The 16,693-nt window shown below is 43.1% G+C and overlaps 1 protein-coding gene across 1 annotated transcript in view; it reads right to left on the bottom strand.

Moving 5' to 3' along the window:
• Positions 1 to 16,693, bottom strand: part of LOC146809008 (sialic acid-binding Ig-like lectin 13) — a 349,688-nt gene that overhangs the window by 156,809 nt on the left and 176,186 nt on the right. The gene's annotated exons all lie outside the window — the stretch shown is intronic.

The raw sequence follows: 16,693 nt of genomic DNA, 5'->3' as shown, positions 1-16,693 counted from the left end.
AAACAATTAGACATTAGAAAATGATTCTACCATATGCTTAACATGAACAACAATTCAAAAAAACGGCAAGAAAAAATTCTTCTGAATTTAGAAAAAGGAGATAATAATGAGAAGCCTTTGGTTTATAAAACATACTGAGCTATGGTTGGATCCATGACTAGACTTGGTTGCACCCTTCTCTGCAATATGGGCCTAAACAGAATGTTATACAAATTGGGATATAACTTTTCTAACCTTACGATGCTGGTGCTAACAGAGGTATACTTATGGATGTGCTCCAAGTGCCTATGGAGAGAGTGGTCTGGAGCCCATCGAGCCCGGGACTTCTAACATGGCCACCAAGGTTGGTCTGGCCCATGGATGTGTCAGCGTTGCAGCAGCTCAGAAGGTGAGCACGTGGTCTGGGATAACAAACAGCAACATAAAGACAGGACCAGTTTTGCGAGAGGAAAAACGTGAATCTCATGGAGAAGCTGTTGGGGAAACAGATGCAACAGGATTGACAGTTGCCTCAGGAGACTGCTGGGAGAGCCAACGGGAGGAGAAGACATACGACACATGTGGACATGACTCAGGAGACAAGGGAACGGAGAAGGACCACGACTGGTGCAAGAAACCAAAAGACCACCATTGTGGCAATGCGCTCAAGTCCAGGCATCCCAGAGAGGAGATGGATGCTGTGGCTCCAGACGCCGAGACCCAAGAGGGTTGTGGTTTCAAGCAAGTACCTGTATGTAGGGATTTCTATGTGAAAGAGAACAACTCCCACGGAGGAAATTCTTTTAAACACACCTCAAACAAACACTCACACGTACTTCAATATACATACGGAGGGCATATGTTAAAACTCAAAAGAAGAAAATAAGAGGGTTCCTCTAAAGTCGGAGCCCAAAGGTCAATGAACGTCTTTGATGAAGTCACCCCCAAATTTTTTTTTTTTTTTTTTTGCAATGATAATAAAATTTAAAACAGTTTATTTCGCACAATATCAAGAGAACACAATACTTCAAATAAAATACATTGCCTACTAATAAAAATAAACACAGTAAAAAAGATACACAGTAAAAAAGGGGGGGGGGAAAGGGATTTTAGTCCTATATGACTTAAAAATATGCACACTCACTAATGTGCAAACCTTAGACAAAATATGACTATAAAAAACACACACTCTAGTCCTACTCACGGGGCTACTCTAGACTGTTTTTACAGAAGTCAATGACCTAGCTGTATGTCAATCTCTATGCAAAAAGTTTTCTAATTTGAAGCTAAACAGACAATCGGTATTATTGCACAGTTCTGTTAGTTTCAATTCGAGATTCGTGTATTCTTGCGTCGACGCGTTTCGGTGAATAAAGATTGGTCTACTTCTCCACCTTCTTCAGGACAATAATGTGCTAGAGTCTTCCTCCTTCTAACCAATAACTATTAATAATAAGACAAACATAAAATGAAGGTCAATATTTTACACAGTGACATCTTGTCCATGGCTCTATATCCTAACACATTTGATATATTGGTTATAGTAACCTGAATGATTGCTGAATACAAGACGATCAAGTATTTTTTTCTTTGTTTAAGTTAAAACAACACGCCCCTAAATTGAAGCTCAAGGGCTCACACTCATACTTTGTACACATGCTTTAACTACTTAGAACCGCAATTACACCACGTTCTTATTTTGCAAACTTATAGGGAGGGTATTCACCTCACTAATGTAGGAGATAACATCTCTCTCTCGTTTAAGCTTCTGTTGCAGTCGATTAAAATCTTCACCGCATCAAGGCGTCGCTTATCTAGTGTAGACGTCCTTGTATAAACTGGTAAATACAAAAGATATTTGAAGAAAGGGGAGTTATATTACTGTCTAACTTTTTAATAGTGACTTTACCCCCTTACCCCCAGTGTTGTCACCTATGGAGTATTGATTCCTGCCAATTCTTTACCTCTTTCTTATTATGTGGATGATTGTATGTCGATTATTGGATGGTGGCCCCGCTTGATCATCAGGGGCATACACCCATCTTTCCTGCTATATGCAGAGTAAAGAAAATTGTAAATTGTAATCAAATAACGTGAAAATATTTATAGCACTGAGTGAGCGTTAAACAAAGTATTACCGAGAGATAATTGGCCGATGTTGCGAGAACAATGCTCTTCTTGTGGATCTTTAATCGTGATAAAGGAGTGGATCCTATTTTCACTCGAGAAGTTTTCAATGTCAAGGCGTTCAGTTGAAAATCTAAAGGGTATAAGATTATATTACTGTAATACCCATAGGAGATATAAAGTGGAACCCTACATTAAGATATTTATTCTAGCAGATTCCAGGTTGGTCTGGCATACCAAGTCTATACCCTCAACGTTACTGCCAAAGTCCCTACTTCTTACCTTAGTTGTGTACAGGCATTCTCCTCTGTACCTCCGCCTGGCTGGTCGGGGCCGAAATGCAGGGATACCATAATTCCCGCCTTTTAAATGTGCCTCTATTAACATAGAGAGAGCAACAGCCAATCAGGAGCAAGATATTTGCAACCTACGTGTGCTCTTTCTGGTCCACCTTCTAAATTCTTATGCCTCTAGTTGTATGGAGAGAGCGCCCACCTATCAGGAGCAAGATGCTCTCTATTAGCATAGAGAGAGCAACAGCCAATCAGGAGCAAGATATTTGCAGCCTATGTGTGCTCTTTCTGGTCCACTATTATTCTGTGATTGGAGACTACCTATACATATATTCCTTCAATTCTACATTAAAGACCTATGTAGGTCTGTTAAAATACTTAGGCTTTACGGCATACATGGAGGAAACTCGCCCGCTTACTACAGTGCTCTAACGAACGAATTACCGTATGGTTTTCTACAGTCTATTTACTCATTAACCACAATCTTTTCCCAATCCTCTCTCGTATTTAAACCCTTATTAATGCTATTAAACTTAATCATAAAAAATTCTTCCTGACTTTTGCGCCGAAGTGTGTTGTTACCCCCTCTACCTGATGTCTGTATCTTCTCAATAACGCTCCACTTAAGGTCTGTCACTTTGTGACCAGCCATTTGCCAATGTTTAGCCAGAGGGGCGTTTTCCTTTTTGGAATTGAGGGCCGAACGGTGCTCACATAGTCTGACACGCAGTTCTCTAGCTGTCTCCCCTATGTATCCCAACCCGCAAGGGCACATGATGAGATACACCACATTCTTACTTTTGCAGTTGTTAAGGGTGGTGATTTTGTGACTTACTCCGTTCAGTACCACCTCCTTTCCGATCATGCAAAGGGCACAGACGCTACAGTTACCGCATTGATAGTTACCCACTGCCTTCTGGCCATATAGGGTCACTTGAGTTTCCTGGTTTGGTTCCCTATAGGTATGTACTAAAGATTGCCTTAGATTTTTATTCCTGAAAAACAGAACACCAATTGGGATAGACCATTCAGATCTAGATTCACAAACAGGCGTCCAAGACATGTCAATTTCTCAGACACGTCGGGAAGCAGTGGCGAAGATAGCTCAGGAGAGAGGGAAGAACCCCCAAGAACGATCAACAATAAAAATCAGGAGGGGGGTTTTTTAGGGCACAGACCCCAGAGATTTCAAGGGGGGTATCAGAACAGGGGAAGAGGCACCCCACAAAGGAACCCAGGGAGGACCCAGGGTGCTCCAGAATTCGTGAGAAATCACGAACCTCAGGAGTACATCAGTACCAGGAGCCAGAGGTACTGGAGGTAGAAGTGACTCCTATAATCAACCTCTCCAACAGAACCCTAGATAAATCAGAGGAAGAAATTCTAAAAAGAGGATTTAGTTTTGTCCCTACTACTGCTGTCAATAAATTCCAATTGGAAAAAGACTTAAGGGCATTTTTTAGAAAGATAAGGCTCAACAGGTTTTTTGAAACAAGACCAGAAAGATCTCCTCCAGAGGGTTCCGGTTTAAGACCCCGCTCCACTTTTACACCTAGTTTGGGAATGGTAGATAAGAACATCGAAACCTTTGAAAACATAGTTAAAATGGAGATAAACAATCTGACCCAAAATAAACATTATCAAGTCCATAATGTCACGAAAACACAGAGGGCAACCATTGACTCCTTGTCCGCAGATCTGTTAATCACGATAAAACCTGCGGACAAGGGAGGAGGTGTAGTTGTACTAGACACCACAGATTATGAAGCAAGAGTCTACAACCTTTTGTCCAATGAAGAACATTACGGTAGGGTCCAGAGAGAAAAATTTAATAAATTAAAAAAAGATGTAGGTCTCCTCTTGCTGAAGGCAAAAACAGAAAATTGGATCACAGAAGATGAATACAAATTCTTAAATAATACTGACCCTAAGATACCAGCCTTCTATGGGCTACCAAAGGTTCACAAGAACATCATAGATCCGCCCCTTAGACCCATAGTCGCCTCCATTGATTCACTATTAGAACCTCTGAGCAAGTACACAGATGTCTTTTTACGACCACTAGTCCAAAAACAGAAATCATATATAAAAGATACCTCGGATATGATTTACAAAGTGGAAGGTCTCAAGTTTGATGCACAAAGTGAGTATATGGTGACCCTCGACATCGAGGCACTATATACGAATATACCCCAGATAGACACTATTGAGGTGATAAAAAAAATATTAGATGAGAATGAAATAGTAGGAGCTAATAAAACATTCATAGTAGATTGTATATCTATGGTTCTTTTGAACAACATTTTTTTGTTCAAAAATGAACTGTATATACAACGCAAAGGGACTAGCATGGGCGCAACTTGTGCGCCGAGCCTGGCCTGTATATACGTAGGGGCCTTCGAAGATAAACACGTGTTTAACAAAATCTCACCATTCTATGAAAATATCCACCACTGGGTGAGATTCATAGATGATATCTTCTTCGTATGGCAGGGTCCCAGGAACACACTTGAAGAGTTCCTGCAATGGATAAACCTAGGAGATGTTAATTTAAAATTCACCTCCCATGTCAGCTCTTGTTCAGTTAATTTTCTGGACATAACGATAAAAGATGTCAATAATGCCTTAGCAGTAGAACTATACACAAAACCTACTGATAAAAATACAATATTACACTTCGATAGCTTCCACCCTAAGAGTCAAAGAGAAAATATTCCCTTCGGGGAGTTTCTTAGACTAAGAAGAAATTGCTCCTCGGTGGAGGACTTTTATAAGCATGCAGAAAGTTGGAAAGACAAATTTAAGAGGCGAGGCTACCCTAGAAAAATAATAAATCACTCTTTAAAAAGAGCCCGCTTTTACGATCGAGACTGCCTGATAGTACATAAAGAGAAAAAGAAAATGGATAGAATTGTAATGGTAACGCAATTCTCCAACATTAGTAATCAGATCAAAAACATAATTAATCACAATTGGAAAATCCTCAATCAAGGGGAGAACAACCGATTGGACAAACCCTTATTCGCCTTCAAAAAGAATAAAAATCTAAGGCAATCTTTAGTACATACCTATAGGGAACCAAACCAGGAAACTCAAGTGACCCTATATGGCCAGAAGGCAGTGGGTAACTATCAATGCGGTAACTGTAGCGTCTGTGCCCTTTGCATGATCGGAAAGGAGGTGGTACTGAACGGAGTAAGTCACAAAATCACCACCCTTAACAACTGCAAAAGTAAGAATGTGGTGTATCTCATCATGTGCCCTTACGGGTTGGGATACATAGGGGAGACAGCTAGAGAACTGCGTGTCAGATTATGTGAGCACCGTTCGGCCCTCAATACCAAAAAGGAAAACGCCCCTCTGGTTAAACATTGGCAAATGGCTGGTCACAAAGTGACAGACCTTAAGTGGAGCGTTATTGAGAAGATACAGACATCAGGTAGAGGGGGTAACAGCACACTTCGGCGCAAAAGTCAGGAACAATTTTTTATGATTAAGTTTAATAGCATTAATAAGGGTTTAAACACGAGAGAGGATTGGGAAAAGATTGTGGTTAATGAGTAAATAGACTGTAGAAAACCATACGGTAATTCGTTCGTTAGAGCACTGTAGTAAGCGGGCGAGTTTCCTCCATGTATGCCGTAAAGCCTAAGTATTTCAACAGACCTACATAGGTCTTTAATGTAGAATTGAAGGAATATATGTATAGGTAGTCTCCAATCACAGAATAATAGTGGACCAGAAAGAGAACACGTAGGCTGCAAATATCTTGCTCCTGATTGGCTGTTGCTCTCTCTATGCTAATAGAGAGCATCTTGCTCCTGATAGGTGGGCGCTCTCTCCATACAACTAGAGGCATAGGAATTTAGAAGGTGGACCAGAAAGAGCACACGTAGGTTGCAAATATCTTGCTCCTGATTGGCTGTTGCTCTCTCTATGTTAATATAGGCACATTTAAAAGGCGGGAATTATGGTATCCCTGCATTTCGGCCCCGACCAGCCAGGCGGAGGTACAGAGGAGAATGCCAGTACACAACTAAGGTAAGAAGTAGGGACTTTGGCAGTAACGTTGAGGGTATAGACTTGGTATGCCAGACCAACCTGGAATCTGCTAGAATAAATATCTTAATGTAGGGTTCCACTTTATATCTCCTATGGGTATTACAGTAATATAATCTTATACCCTTTAGATTTTCAACTGAACGCCTTGACATTGAAAACTTCTCGAGTGAAAATAGGATCCACTCCTTTATCACGATTAAAGATCCACAAGAAGAGCATTGTTCTCGCAACATCGGCCAATTATCTCTCGGTAATACTTTGTTTAACGCTCACTCAGTGCTATAAATATTTTCACGTTATTTGATTACAACTTACAATTTTCTTTACTCTGCATATAGCAGGAAAGATGGGTGTATGCCCCTGATGATCAAGCGGGGCCACCATCCAATAATCGACATACAATCATCCACATAATAAGAAAGAGGTAAAGAATTGGCAGGAATCAATACTCCATAGGTGACAACACTGGGGATAAGGGGGTAAAGTCACTAATAAAAAGTTAGACAGTAATATAACTCCCCTTTCTTCAAATATCTTTTGTATTTACCAGTTTATACAAGGACGTCTACACTAGATAAGCGACGCCTTGATGCGGTGAAGATTTTAATCGACTGCAACAGAAGCTTAAACGAGAGAGAGATGTTATCTCCTACATTAGTGAGGTGAATACCCTCCCTATAAGTTTGCAAAATAAGAACGTGGTGTAAATGTGGTTCTAAGTAGTTAAAGCATGTGTACAAAGTATGAGTGTGAGCCCTTGAGCTTCAATTTAGGGGCGTGTTGTTTTAACTTAAACAAAGAAAAAAATACTTGATCGTCTTGTATTCAGCAATCATTCAGGTTACTATAACCAATATATCAAATGTGTTAGGATATAGAGCCATGGACAAGATGTCACTGTGTAAAATATTGACCTTCATTTTATGTTTGTCTTATTATTAATAGTTATTGGTTAGAAGGAGGAAGACTCTAGCACATTATTGTCCTGAAGAAGGTGGAGAAGTAGACCAATCTTTATTCACCGAAACACGTCGACGCAAGAATACACGAATCTCGAATTGAAACTAACAGAACTGTGCAATAATACCGATTGTCTGTTTAGCTTCAAATTAGAAAACTTTTTGCATAGAGATCGACATACAGCTAGGTCATTGACTTCTGTAAAAACTGTCTAGAGTAGCCCCGTGAGTAGGACTAGAGTGTGTGTTTTTTATAGCCATATTTTGTCTAAGGTTTGCACATTAGTGAGTGTGCATATTTTTAAGTCATATAGGACTAAAATCCCTTTTGCCCCCCCTTTTTTACTGTGTATCTTTTTTTACTGTGTTTATTTTTATTAGTAGGCAATGTATTTTATTTGAAGTATTGTGTTCTCTTGATATTGTGCGAAATAAACTGTTTTAGATTTTATTATCATTGCAAAAAAGAAAAAAAAAAAAAAACAATTTTTGGGTGACTTCATCAAAGACGTTCATTGACCTTTGGGCTCCGACTTTAGAGGAACCCTCTTATTTTCTTCTTTTGAGTTTTAACATATGCCCTCCGTATGTATATTCAAGTACGTGTGAGTGTTTGTTTGAGGTGTGTTTAAAAGAATTTCCTCCGTGGGAGTTGTTCTCTTTCACTTTAACAGTGCCCTGTCCCTCGGAGAGTGGGCCCCCTCTCTTCTTTCATATTATTGTAGGGCTTTCTACACATCGAGTTAGTGGGTGGGCCTCAGGGAACCAAGCCAGAGTAAGCCATCGATTAAAAGGGGCAATCACTAGTGTGTTGACCGGCACATATGCCTGTGTTACTTGGGCACAGTCAGGATTCACGATACGGCGCGGTGACGGCATAGCTGAAAAAACACAGTGGATACTGTGAACACAGTACTGATATACCATGTCCTTTTTTTCAATGGCTCCTATGCCTCAACTCTGCAGTGGGAGTGACTGGAAAGATCAAATGGGAGAAACAGGATAGACGTCCCTTGTCAACCCTGTACTACAAGAGAAGAAGAGGACTAGCGACCCCCAAGGACATAGGGAAATCATATCAAGGGAGTGACTTGTCAACTACCCCTGACCTGCTGTATAAGCATGATTTGTCCATGGAAAGGTACTGCTCATTCCACATTGGTTTCAGAAGTTGGATACATTGTTAGATAAATTGACATAGTCCATAACAATATAGGCAATGGCAGCTCAGCTTGCGGAAGAGCAATGCCACCTCCAATTGGTTCTTGAGCAACAATCCCAGAATGCCCAGAAATAAAAGGAAGTGTTCCAGCCTGCACTGAAAGACCAAGTGATGCTGTTAACCACTAGTCAACAGGTTCAAGACACTGCCATATTACACCTCACCAACACTATCTCATGCGCCCAAGTGCATACCAATGTACCCGGATCAGTGTTACAAAAATTCAAAGAAGAGGATGATCCAGGTTAGTTTTTAGTGAACTTTGAGAGGGAAGCAGCGAAAGCCACCTGGCCACAAGATAGATGGGGCCAGCATATAGCACCCTTGCTTTTATGGTGTACTGCAGGCTGCATATCAAACAGCCAACGCAGCAGGAGTCACCACTTGTGCCGATATTAAAAAGACAATTTTGGAAAGATTGGGATGTGACCAGGAGTACTATAGGGCCGTTTTCGGAAGGAGAGTTGGACTGCTGGGGATAACACCCCGGGACTTATACAATCGAATTAGAGATCGAGGCAACTAATGGCTTCAACCAAATGTAACTACTGAGGAAGAAATCAATGAAAGAGTATTCCTGGGACAGTATCTCCGGGCCCCACTCCCTAAAACCAGGTAACGGGTAAAACAACATCCAATTCTTACTGTCAAAATTGTTGGTGATTTAGCCTGCACCTTTCACCATTTCCCTGAGTTTAGGGTACACACACCCAAGTCACCCTAGTCTCCCCCCAAACAGCCTACACAGGATGAGTCTTCTTTAAGGGAATACAGGACAACTACCCCACCCAGGGTGACCCACCGATTGGGGGACAGGCAGGCCAACACCAGGGAACCAAGTGTTTTCACTGTGCTGAGAAGGGACACATAGCTCATGACTTTCCCTTCAGAGCTTCTATTATTGAACATATGGAAGTGGTCTCTACCAGGGATAGGGTCCTTATTACTGAAGGAGACCCCAAGGGCTTTGAAAAACAGATCGACCTAAACAGGAAATCCATGACAGCTTTGTTGGACACAGTGTGCCAGCATACCATGGTCAGCAAGGAGCTGATACCCATTATCCAGATGAGAGCAGGGAAATATGTGCAGATTATCTGTGTCCATGGCGATATGAAGTCATACCCTCTGGCGGAGACTTTATTGGAGGTGGAGGGGGATCCCCAGTAGCACAAGGTAAGTGTTGTTCTGTTCCTATCTGAAAACGTTCTCCTGGGTAAGGAATTACCATGGTTTGATGAGTATTTTGCCACTGTAATTCCCTAGAAACAACCCATATGAAGGCTTCAGGAAGCCCCCTTCTGTGGGATGGATATAGATGCACCTGTTGGGAGAAAGGTGAAAACATGCAGTGAGAAAAGTAAAGAACAGACCCAGTTCCTGCTGGGTAGTCATCTTTCTGCTGCAAGTGTCTTTTCATCCACAGAGAGGTACCAGACTCCCTCAAGAAGCTTTCTGACCACCCAGAAGGATAACAGCACCCGCATGCATGCCTAGGAACCAGTGACAGAGGAATCACCTGATAAGATAGGCTCCTACTTCTATAAAAAAAAACAGGACGGTAACCCAGGGAATGGGTCATCCAAGGGAGCAGCTGCTGGTACTACAAGCCTTCGCAGTTCAGATTAAGCACCTGGCACATAGTCAGCTGCGGGGGCGGACATTATGGTCAAGATAATACTCTAAAATACCAACTGGAAAAATTCTATTGGCCTGGAGTGTACAAGGAAGTGGCAAAGTTTTGCACAGCATGTCCTCGATGTCAGTTAGTGAACCCCCCTGGGGTGGCACAGGACACCTTACATCCTCTACCCATTGTAGGAGTAAAATGTAGTTGGGAGGGAATGGATCTAGTAGGTCCTCTTTCACCTTCTGATCGAGGACACACATACATACTGGTTTGGTGGATTACGCAACCCGTTATCCAGAAGAGATACCCTTAACCAGCAAAACCATCATGTCTGCAGCCCAGGCTATGGTGTCATTCTTCTCGTGGGTAGGGTTTCCTCAGGAACCCTGACTGACCAAGGCACCCCCTTTGTATTCCGTCTGATGGCCCAGATCTTTGAGATACTAGGCATCCAGCAGATTTCCTCCAGACAGATGAATTGGTGGAACGGAATAACCGTACTATCAAGACTATGTTGAGGAAAATCTCCCACAAGACTAGAAAGGACTGTGACTGGAAATGGCTGTTGGTTCTCTTTGCAATACGGACACACGAACAGAAGTCCATGGGGTTTTCCCTCTTTGAACCACTATTTGGGAGTATGCCCCGTACCATTTTGGATTTGGCTGCAGATCAATTGGAGGAGGAGGAAGAGGAGGCGCAGGAGAAGGAGGAGGAGGAGGAGGATGAGGGCCAAACCCTGATAGGGTTAAGCACCATCCTCAAATAAACCCTATCTTCTTTGTGGGAAGAGGTGCACACTAACATAGAGAAAGCCGAGCAAAGACAAAAACGTATTGATATTACTCATCAAAACTGAAAAGAAACTTCTAGATTACTTGGCAGGGACCTTAACAGATCCTTGAGAAAATAACCCCTGTTACTGAAAGACTATCCATCCCGCACAGAGAGCGGGTGAGTCAAACATATCAGAACAATCTCTTAAACGCCTGGAAGGAACCACGCCAAAATAGGGCAAAACCAGTAGCCTCTGTCATATGTGCCAAGACCAGATGTTCTCTAAACATTCCAATTCACACTTCTATGGCAATCCCAGCAGAGCCCATTAAGACAGGTACCTTATTAACTGAGGGACAGAGACAACAGCTAAGGTTGCTGCTACTGCAGTATCCTGGGCTTGTCTCAGGACTACCTGGACACACTTCCCTAGTCTCCCATGACATACTAATGGAAGGGACCTGGATGGTTAAGCTTAGACCTTATTGTATCCCTGCCACCAGGAGACAGGAGATTGTAACCATGATACAGGAGGACATAATTGAGCCATCAAAGAGCGCATGGTGCTCACCAGTAGTCCTAGTCCCAAAAGAAGATGAGTCAATGTTTTTGCATAGACTTTCTCCAATTAATGTCATTTTCAAATTTGACAACTATCCCATGCTCTGGGTAGAAGAGTTCATGGAAAGGATAGAAGGGTTAAAAGTCAAGATCACTACTGACCTCAAGATAGGGTACTGGCAGAACCCCCTTGCACTGGGGTCTTAAGAGAAATCAGCCTTTTCTACTCCATCAGGTCTTCATCAGTTTAAGGTTCTGCCCTTTGGCTTTAATGGTGCCCCTTCCACCTTCCCAAGACTTATGGACGTATTGCTCAGAGTTCAACAGGAATATGTAGTGGCATACCTAGATGATATAGCTGTGTACAGTCCTGACTGGGAGACACATATACCACATTTGGGATGGGCACTCCAAACACTCCACCAGATCGGTCTCACCTTGAATCCCCGGAAATCTACATTTGGCACAGAACACGTTGAATACCTAGGGTATACCATACATGCAGGGACTATCCACCCTACATACAAAAGATTTTTCCGCTCACCACTAAAAAGGAGAAACATTCCTTTATAGGGCTGGTAGGCTCTATTCGCAGGTTTGTCTCCCAATTTTCAGATTGACTCACAAGTTTGCAGGCAAGCAGGCACACTGGTGTGAGACTCAGAAACATAAATTCCAACATTTGAAGACGGCATTTTGTCGGCCCTTGTCCTCATGTGTCCGGACTTCGATAAGATGTTTATTTTACAAACCGACGACTCTGGTCGTGGTTCTGTCCCAACCGGATTCACTAGGCAGTTTGCCCCATGTTCTGTACCTGAGTCGCAAGCTTTTTCCTAGAGAGCCACACATGGCCACCTTTAAAAAGGAATGTTTGGTCATTAAATGGGCTATGGAAGCTGTCCATGTTGGGACGTTGCTTTGTGCTTCTGACTGACCATGCTCATCTTACCTGGTTGTATCTCCTAAGGTTCTGCGGAGGCACTTGGCCTTATATCCTTTTTCTTTTCAGACTTTCCATGTCCCTAGCAAGCTGCAGGGTAATGTAGACTTCCTTTCAAAATATTCTGTTTTGGAAAGAACCGATTGTCCATTCTCGGTGGGAAGGCAATGTGGTCTGCAGCCAGTCGAGACCGGTACTTCCAATATGGCCACCGAGGTTGTTCTGGCCAATGGATGTGTCAGCGCTGCAGCAGCTCAGAAGGCAATCATGTGGTCTGGTATCATGGCTGGCAATATAAAGGCAGAACTATTAATGCAAGAAGAAAAAGACGATTTGCATGCAGAAGTAGTTGGAGATGCGGAAGCAAGAGGATTGACGCTGCCTTCAATTACTGCTTGGAGAACTGATGAGAAGAGAAGGCTCACAATAAGCATTGACACGACTCAGGAGACGAGGGAATGGAGAAGGATCCAGACCAGCGCTAGTACCAAAAGGACAACCAATGGGACAATGCGCTCAAGTCCAGCCATTCAGGAGAGGAGGTGGACGCTGTAACTCCTAACGCCGTCACCCAGGAGGGCTGTAGTTTCAGACAAGTACCTGTGTGTAGGGCTTTTTCCATAAAAAGTTAGTGAGCGGGACTAAGGAAACCAAGGGAGAGTACGTCGGCAATTAACAGGGGCATTCAATAGCGTGGAGACTGGCATGCATGCCTGTTTTACTTTGGGACAGTCAGGATTCATGTCAGTGCAGGGAAGGCATAGATGAGAAAACACAGTGGATACTGTGACCACAGCACTGATATACCCTGTCCTTTTTCTTGAGGGCCTCTATGTTTCAGCTCTGCAGCAGGAGGGACTGGGAAGATCTGATAGCGACCCCCCCCCCTCCCTAAGGACTTTGGAGAATCATATCAAGGAAGTGACTTCTCAACTACCCCATATCTTCTCAACAAATCAAACCAAACGCACTGTTGCATAAGTGTGATTTGTCTGCGGGAAGGGACTACTCATATCACAGAAAGTTTGTCTACTTATGTCTTCAGATCACCTGGACTAAAACAGCATTTTGCAATGGAGTCTAAAATCCCATGATATCAACCCATGGTTTCTCTGAAATATAAATACTCTTCTTTGATCCCATTCTTATGTTTCCAAAGGCCCTAATGGTTCTCAGGTGAACTTTCTTGCAAGAGAGGGCTTCTTCACCTAGGAGTGATTTAGTTTGTCCTGCCACGGCACCTATGCAGACCTGCATCATTTTGCTATAGCAGGAGACATCCAGCCCATCAGAGATTTGTCTATTACAAAGAGTTTCTACTTCTGGGGAAGGCCCTGATGATCATGTTGGCACATTTCTATGTGTGTAGACATCCCTGGTGCATTACAACAATCCTTTGCAGGCACATTGCTGTAGGTTTCTCAGGCCTGTTTTTAGAAATGGGGGTCTGTAGTTAGCAATGGCTGGCCACTGTCCAAGTAGGGACCCTTCTTCCTAAGTCAGAGTAAGAGGGCTGCACCCTTTGATAACCCCTGCTCAACCGTGTGGTAAAGTAGCACAAGCAGCTAGCCTTATCTCAGAGGCAGTGTGTGAAGCATTTATAATTATACACAGTAACACAGTGAAGAACACTACAAAGGGACACCACACAAGTAGTTATAAAAAATAAGTATCTTTATATATAAACTTAACACAAGACCAATAACAGTAAAAAGCCACAATACTGTAAAATAGGATTACTCTTGAAATCCTGCAAAGATAGTTCAAAGTGTGCAAAGAGGAGTTCAGTTCAAAGCAGTGGTCTCTGCGACCCTTTTACTTACAAAGTACCTGGATTACGTAGCAAAACAACCAAAATGTCGCAAAGGAGCTGTAGCGATGATTTTCTTCACGCGAGGCCGTTGATGCGATGACTCCTTGCCGTGAGGGAGGAGACGATGCGATGATCCTGTTGCGTGTGCGATCAGGTTGCGATGCGAAGAAATGGCCCTCCGTGTGCGAGCAACGATCCTGATGCGATGCGATGAAAATGGCGGACGCCCGGCTTCCGCGCTGCGATGTTGTGATGCGATGATCTCAATGCAATGATCTCTTGGATTTAGCGAGCACTTGGAAGCCCGCAAACGTGCGATACGATGGTCTTTGGAGTTAGCGAGCACTTGGCGGCCTGCAAACGTGCGATGTGTTGATCTTTGGTTGCGAGCACTCAGCGGCAGCAGCACAATGATTTTCCGGTGCGCTTTCAGCTGCGGCAGCTTGCAAACGTGCGTTAACGACGATTTCAGTACTCTCTTCTCTGTAGTAGAGCTAGAGGCCCTGGAACACACAGGAGCCTCACCTTCAGATAGAAATCCTCGCTGGGAGGAATCAGGAGGCTGGTGGTGAAGTGTGATGTGCCTGAGACTTCAGCAGGAGGCTAGCTCTCTCCTAGCCCTTGGGTGATTGCTTTAGCAAGATTAATAAACGTTCTCTCAAAGTCCTTTTCCCTCTTCTTCCAAGTCCAATGGTAACCACTGCAGGCCAATCCAAGAAATAGCACACAAGCACAAAGATAGTCACCTCCTGCAGGTTCCTTCAGTTACACGGGCAGAGGTTCGTCTTGATGTCCGGGAGCAATATCATTTGTAGGAGTTTCAGCACAGATATTTATACCCCACAAGTCTTTGTTCTCAGAAGCTATAAGTCACTGAATCCAGCCAGAACCAGTTCTGCTCAGTCTTGGAGCACTTTGTTTACCAGGCTGCATCCTTCCTTTCAGAAAGAGGAGGTCTGCCATCAGACGCACAGTAGGAGGTGGAGCCAGCATTCACCTTGCCAGGCACAGCCCTATTCAGGTCAAGGAGCTACCCCTCCCCATACTCCAAATGCAGATCTCTCTATTCAACCCAGGTCTGACTCAGCCGGCCCTGTCCCTCCAAAACCAGACAGCCAATACACATAACAGCAGAGCACACTGGAAGGCTTAGGCAAGAAAATACCTACTTTCTAAAAGTGGTATTTTCAAACACAGAATATAAAAATTAACTTCACTAAAATATATATTTTAATATTCTAAGCTCAGGCATACTAAATTCGTTTTTCTACCATGTTCCTTGGGTCAGTTAGGATTATATAATGTAATAATCAAAACTGCCCATTCTGGCCTATGGGGAACAGGTAGCCTTGCAGTAGTGAAAAACGAAATTGGGTGTAATTCACTACCAGGACATGCTACACACACCAAGGCAGGTCCTACCTTACACATACAATGCACCCTACAATAGGAGTGGCTTACATGATGCCAAGGGAAGGTTCAGGGGCTGGGAAGTGGGTGCACTTCACAGCCAAGATGGCAGTTCTGGACTGCACACAGATTCTGCAGTGGCAGGTCTGAGACACACTTTACAAGCTGCTACTGTGTGTGGGACAAACCAGCGCTGCAGGTCTACCAGCAGCATTTGGTCTGGACAGAGCTTGCAACACATTAAGGGGATAACATCATGGGGTGGATATTTGGTGGGGAGAAGCACGAGAGGAAGAGAGGTGGAAAACGCATGCAGTCTAATAAAATGCTAAGTGACAAAGGATAGCTGTCAGCTAATCAGATATATGATAAAGAAGTAGTGCTCCACGAAAGGGGCAAACACAAGAGGCGCAAGCTGAGCCAATGAAATCCATAAAATAAGAAGCAAGCAAATGACAGCGACACTAAAGCTAATCAATGGGAAACAATTGGCGAGCTGTAGGCCCCTGTAATCCACTGGTAAGCTTATGGTAGGCCTTTTTATAGCTATGCTGTCTGGTAGGCTCAGGCCCCAAAACAGCTGTTGACCACTGAACCCTATGAGAACTGCCCAAATAAATCATTGTCTCAATCAAAGAAGCATTTAAAATTGTTGTTAGTTTTCTCCTTCTTATTGGTACCTTTGAAACTAGCTTCTGGTGTGCCAGAAATGTACAAAAAACAAAAATAGAAATAGAAAAACAACAAACGCTGAGAATAGTCAACTGACATTCACTTCATCCGCCAGAGGTGGGGGCAGAGAATCCACAGGTTTTATTTACAAATTCCCTGCTACAACAATTTTGTAACTCAGGGCATGTCAGACAACACTGTGGCTAGATTGATAAGAAGTGATGAAGTAATAAAATAATTGCGAG

Source organism: Triturus cristatus, chromosome 7, assembly GCF_964204655.1.
Source record: "Triturus cristatus chromosome 7, aTriCri1.1, whole genome shotgun sequence".
Lineage (NCBI taxonomy): Eukaryota > Metazoa > Chordata > Amphibia > Caudata > Salamandridae > Triturus > Triturus cristatus.
The sequence above is the reverse complement of the archived record's forward strand: the minus strand, read 5'-3'. Positions and strand labels throughout refer to the sequence as shown.